The sequence below is a fragment of the Musca autumnalis genome, unplaced genomic scaffold (assembly GCF_047663935.1).
Source record: "Musca autumnalis isolate F117 unplaced genomic scaffold, ASM4766393v1 scaffold_4, whole genome shotgun sequence".
Lineage (NCBI taxonomy): Eukaryota > Metazoa > Arthropoda > Insecta > Diptera > Muscidae > Musca > Musca autumnalis.
The window spans coordinates 71,174,435-71,180,826 of NW_027411977.1; positions in this window are offsets into that span (position 1 = coordinate 71,174,435).

Here is a 6,392-nt window from a genome sequence, read left to right on the forward strand (position 1 = left end):
TTTAGCGGGTTCATCATCGCTCATTCTAGCCAACGCAATCGCTGCATCTCGATACGTTTAACTATATTGATGTCGTTGTATAGCAGATACAGCTCGTGGTTCATGCGACGTCGATATTCACAGTCAACGTAGATTGATCCGTAGATCTTTCGGAGAATTTTTCTCTCAAACACACCAAGCACTGCCATGTCTGCTTGCGAAAGTACCCAGGCTTCGGAGCCATACATCAGCACGAGTTGTGGCTTTGTTTTTAAAGTGCTTACTTAAGCCAAAGTAGCATCTGTTGGCCAATACAATTCTTCTTTTTATTTCACAACTGATGTCGTTTGTTGTGTTTACGGCGGTGCCGATGTATACGAAGTCTTTTACTACCTCAAAATTATAGGAACCAACTTCAAAACTTGGTCCGATCTCAATGGACGCATTGCGCGCCGACATTATCAGCTTGGTCTTCTCGCCGTTTACCGCCAGACCCACTTTAGCAGATTCTCATTCGACCTTGATAAAGGTATCGGTTACTTCTTTTACTGATCGTCCCACGATGTCTATATCATCAGCATAAGCAAGTAACATGTGGCTATTGGTGTAGATTGTACCACTTCTTTTGACGTTTGCCTCTCGTATAACCTTTTCTAGCAGGATGTTGAAAAGATCACACGAAAGGCTGTCTCCTTGCCTGAAACATCTTTTGGTACAAAACTCTTCGGAGAGGTTCTTTCCTATTTTAACTGAGGACCTCGTGTCAGTTAATGTCATTTTACAAAGCCGGATAAGCTTTGCGGGGATACCAAATTCAGACATGGCTTGGAATACCTGTGAGCACAGCGGGCTGTCGAAGGCTGCTTCATAATCGACAAAAAGGTGGCAGGTGTCGATCTGCATCACTTGGGTCTTCTCCAGGATTTGCCGCAGGGTAAATATCTGGTCAATGGTGGACTTGCCAGGTCTAAAGCCGCATTGGTATGGTCTAATTATCTCGTTGACCATTGGCTTTAGTCGTTCGCACAATATCCCTGACACGATCTTGTAGGCAATAGGGAGTAGACTTATGTCCCTATAGTTAGAGCATACAGTCTTATCTCCATTCTTGTCGACGGGGCACAGTATACTCAGGTTCCAATCGTCGGGCACTCGTTCTTCCTGCCAGATGGTGCTAACTAGCTGACGAATACACCTTATCAGCGTGTCGCCTCCGGTTTTGAACAGCTCGGCTGGTAAGCCATCGGCTCCTGCTGCCTTATTATTCATCAGCCGATTTATTGCTGTCTTTACCTCATCTTGGCTGGGCGATATACAGTCTGTCGCAAAAATTAGTATACACCGTTGAAACCAAAATGTATTAGAGATAAATACCACTATAACTTATTGAAAACAACAAACAATTAATTTTATTTGATAGACAAGAAGGTTGTCTTCCGTAATAACAATTAAAAGTGCGCAATATTTGCATACATTAGGAAATGTACGGTTCGAATCCCAAAAAGACCAAAATTTATGTCGCAAAAGTTAGTATACAACGGAGAATCCTCGTGGAACTGTGTGAAAAATTCTTGATATTTTTGAACAAAATGAAGCTAAATCAGTACTTATGATCATAAAGACTATATTAATTGGTTTTAATGGCAGTTATAGTACCAGAACTTGAGGTTCTCCTACTATTTATTTTTGGTGGGAATATGAAAAGGGGCAACATTCGTGAGAAAATTGACTCAAAAGGAAAGTCCTTATGTGTAAGGATTAAGGATTATTACATGTTTCAAAAGGACAATGGCCTCAAAAGTATGGATTTCCTTCAAGAACTTTCCATTTTTTCAAACAGGACAAGTCGAAACTCGATCAAGATCACCCCAAATTGAAACTTTAGAGCTTTTTTGAGCATTTCATGGCTTTAGAATTCATAAACAGGACATAACACTCGCAATTTTGCCGCTACAGTTGTTGTATTTGTAGATGACCAATTTTTGTGGATTTTACGATCCAGTGTACGTTGGACTTGTCACTATAAGTACTATAACTGCCATTAAAACCAATTAATATACTCTTTATGATCTTAAGTACTGATTTAGCTTCATTTTGTTCAAAAATATCAAGAATTTTTTACACAGTTCCACGAGGATTCTCCGTTGTATACTAACTTTTGCGACATACATTTTGGTCTTTTTGAGATTCGAACCGTACATTTCCTAATGTATGCAAATATTGCGCACTTTTAATTGTTATTACGGAAGACAACCTTCTTGTCTATCAAATAAAACTAATTGTTTGTTGTTTTCAATAACTTATAGTGATATTTATCTCTAATACATTTTGGTTTCAACGGTGTATACTAACTTTTGCGACAGACTGTACATTCAATACCATCTTCTGGGATTGGGACTGTGGTATCTTCGTCGTCTTCGCGTTTTGAAAAATGTTCTTTCCATATCCTGAGTACACTAATTGTATCAGTTACCAAATTACCTTGCTGGTCTCTACATGAGGATGTGCCTGTACCAAAGCCATCAGTTTGATGTTTCACTCTTTGGTAAAATTTCCGGACTTCATTCTGTCACCTGTAGATCTCGACTTGTTCACACTCCCGCTTTTCCATCTCTCTCTTTTTCCTGCGGAAAAGACGTTTCTCTTCTCTCCTTTTCTCCCGATATCTCTCTCGTGCGCTACGCGTTTCTACTGATTGTAAAGTAGCTCTATATGCCGCATTTTTCTCTTCGGTAGCAGCACGACACTCCTGGTCATACCATGAATTCCTTTGTAGAGGTCTCTGGAATCCAAGTATGGATTTTGCGGCTGTTTGCATGGAGTGGGCAATATTTTGCCATTGTGTTGTTATGTTATCGGGACAAGGAGTGCTCGCGTTAAGCAATTGGGCTAGTTGAGTGGAATATGCTGTGGCTATCTGTTGTGTTTGCAGCCTATCGATGTCCAACTTCCGCGTTGTGTCTGTTCGTGCTTTATTTGCAACGTTTAGACGGGTACGTACCTTTGCTGCAACAAAGTAGTGGTCCGAATCAATGTTTGCGCCTCGGAACGATCGTACATCCAACACGCTGGATGAATGTCTTCCAATTCTTCCAATTTGATTTCTTGTTCTTTGATCTGGAGACAGCCAGGTGCCCTTATGAATATCGAGATGATTAAATCTGGTACTGCTAACTACCCTGTTTTTTGCAGCTGCAAAGTCTATCAGCCTCATACCATTGTCAGATGTTTCACTGTGGAGACTGAATTTCCCGACTGTTGGGCCAAAGATATTCTCCTTTCCAATTTTGGCAAAATCGCCTAGTATAATTTTAATGCCATGGGCAGGGCAACAGTCATAAGATTCTTCTAAGCGCTCATAAAATATATCTTTGATCAGTTCGTCCTTGTCTTCAGTGGGAGCATGAGCGCAAATAAAGCTGATGTTGAAGAATTTAGCTTTTAATCGAATTGCAGCAAGTCTTTCATTCACTGGGATGAAGCTGGATACCAGATGTTTTAGTCTCCGACTAACTACGAATCCGCAACCAAACTCATGCTTTGTGTCATGGCAGCTATAATACCGTGCGTAACCTTTAGGTGTTATTGAGATGTCAGTAATGTCGGCCTTGTACTTTTCAAGTACATCTACCAATCCGTAAACTGCACCTTCTCTATAAACAGTGCGAACATTCCAGATTCGCAGATCATGGTCCTTGAAACGTTTGCGGGGGTCGTCAACTTTTGAGGGATTTGTTTTTCTTCTCTTTCAGTTTTTTCATAGTAGGCTGTTTTTTCTAGGGGAGGGTTACTTTTTCTAGGGGAGGCAGTTCCCCAGGGGACACCACGGGGAGGTCAGTGTCCACTTGAGATGAAAGAGGGACCAAGATAAATCCTGAGCTTTGCCATGTTAAGTTCCTTGGTATCTTCCATCCCCTACGTCACCCAACATCTATCTTTCGAAATTTCACAACCTCCAGACGGAGAAGAGATCATATCAAGTCGATCTTGGCGTCGGGTCTTTTCATCGATAACATATGTGCTAGGTTAAATATCTACATAACTGGCTTAGTATGTACATTTCTTCCATCTGAGGAATATGATAATATCCGCCGCTAAATCCTCTGCTACAGTGTTCACCACCTGGACAACGGCTGAAATGAGGCTCCCACATAACATATTGGTTGATGGTTTCCTTATTCCGATCACAAACCACCTAGCAAAAAGGCGACGGGGCTAGCAAATGAGCGTGATTAGATGCGCCTGAAGAGTTGTAACATTGAAGCCCGAATAAGTGAATTGCGGTTAACGGTACACCTTTAACCCTTTGAAGAAGTTTGCTGGCTGGGAGTCTCGGGAGTGACATGGTGAAGAGAAGAGTACTACATCGCATTAGAGCTCTTCCTGTGGAGGAGGAATTCTATGCATATTTTGACCACGTATAATAACGAATGCAGAACTGCTACGAGAAACTAATCAGATGGATGTGAGCTCTGAAATTCGGAAGCGCTAATGGCAGTCGATTGGTAATATTCTTCGACGCGATGACAACAATATTGCAAAGTAAGATTTGTCTTTGGAATCCGTCCAGTCAAGAGGGAACCTGGTTTGGACTACCTGTATTGCGATTCTCTAAAACATTTTTGAGTAATCGGTCAAATTAAAACGCAAAATTATGAATGAAAAGTTCAAATAATAATTGTTATCGGATAACTTTACGTCTACTTTATATTGGTCGCTAACTTAAAGAAAAATACCACTAGTAACCGAAATTATAAGAATATTAATTTTACCAATTTTTGTCGGTAACTCAAAGTAATGAGTTAGAGAATCGCACTGCTGGATTCGTTCCACCGAAGCCGAAATAAGATCTATCGCATTAACCTGGGCCAGCTTAGATACATAGCTCTAAACCGAGTTAGATGAAAAACAGCTATTGTTAGCTCCATCCAATGGAAGTTAAAATAATGTAAATAAGCTGAGGTTATTGTGCTGATTCTAAGAGGGGTTCGAAGAGTTTACCCATTTCAAGGAAATTACGCGAAACAATATTAACTTCTCGTCGTTCTCAACTAGATCAATCTGAAATATCGCATCTATCAGAGAATAGATCCAATATAATTAACTTATACTTACCTTACAAGATAAACAGAAAAGAAGCTCTCCAAGCCTTCCAATACCAAACGAAGTTGTGCATCATGGCCCCTTAACATCATGCTGGAAAATGTAAAATGTGAATAGAAATTACTGACTTTATGCAAAACAACAAATGCTACCATGCCGGATATTATTTAAAAAATCCTTATGTTTAATTTGGATTTCGATATCTGACAAAAGTTCAACATTTGTCGCTAAAATGGCGAGTACGATAACTCTCGAAGGGAGAAACTGACTTGGACCATACTTTGCACATCGTAATATTTCTTACTTACTTAGCTGGCCCATTACAGAACATTTGTTCCATAGACCGAACTAAGAAAATATCTCCAATTCTCTCTGTTTAGTGCTTCGCTTTCTGGAATACTGCGCCTTGTCATCTCTTCATCCACTTGTTTGCGCCATCTATTCTTTGGACTGCGAATTCTGCGTGCACCGCCATGTGGCCCGAATTTAGCGGGTTCATCATCGCTCATTCTTATTATATGGCCTAGCCAACGCAATCGCTGCATCTCGATACGTTTAACTATATTGATGTCGTTGTATAGCAGATACAGCTCGTGGTTCATACGACGTCGATATTCACCGTCAACGCAGATTGGTCCGTAGATCTTTCGAAGAATTTTTCTGTCAAACACGCCAAGCACTGCCTTATCTGCTAGCGCAAGTACCCAGGCTTCGGAACCATACGTCAGCACGGGTAGTATCACTGTTTTGTAAAGCGTTATTTTTGTTTGACGAGTTGTGGCTTTGTTTTTGAAGTGCTTACTTAAGGCAAAGTAGCATCTGTTGGCCAATACAATTCTTCTTTTTATTTCACAACTGATGTCGTTTGCTGTGTTTACGGCAGGGCCGAGGTATACGAAGTCTTTTACTACCTCAAAATTATAGGAACCAATTTCAACAGTTGGTTCGATCTCAATGGACGCATTGCGTCGACACCATTAACTTGGTCTTCTCGCCGTTTACCGCCAGACCCTTTTTAGCAGATTCTCCTTCGACCTTCATAAAGGTATCGGTTACTTCTTTTACTGATGGTCCCATGATGTCTATATCATCAGCATAAGCAAGTAACATATGGCTATTGGTGTAGATTGTGCCACTTCTTTTGACGTTTGCCTCTCGTATAACCTTTTCTAGCAGGATGTTGAAAAGATCACACGAAAGGCCGTCTTCTTGTCTGAAACCTCTTTTGGTACAAAACTCTTCGGAGAGGTTCTTTCCTATTTTAACTGAGCATCTCGTGTCAGTTAAAGTCATTTTACAAAGCCGAATGA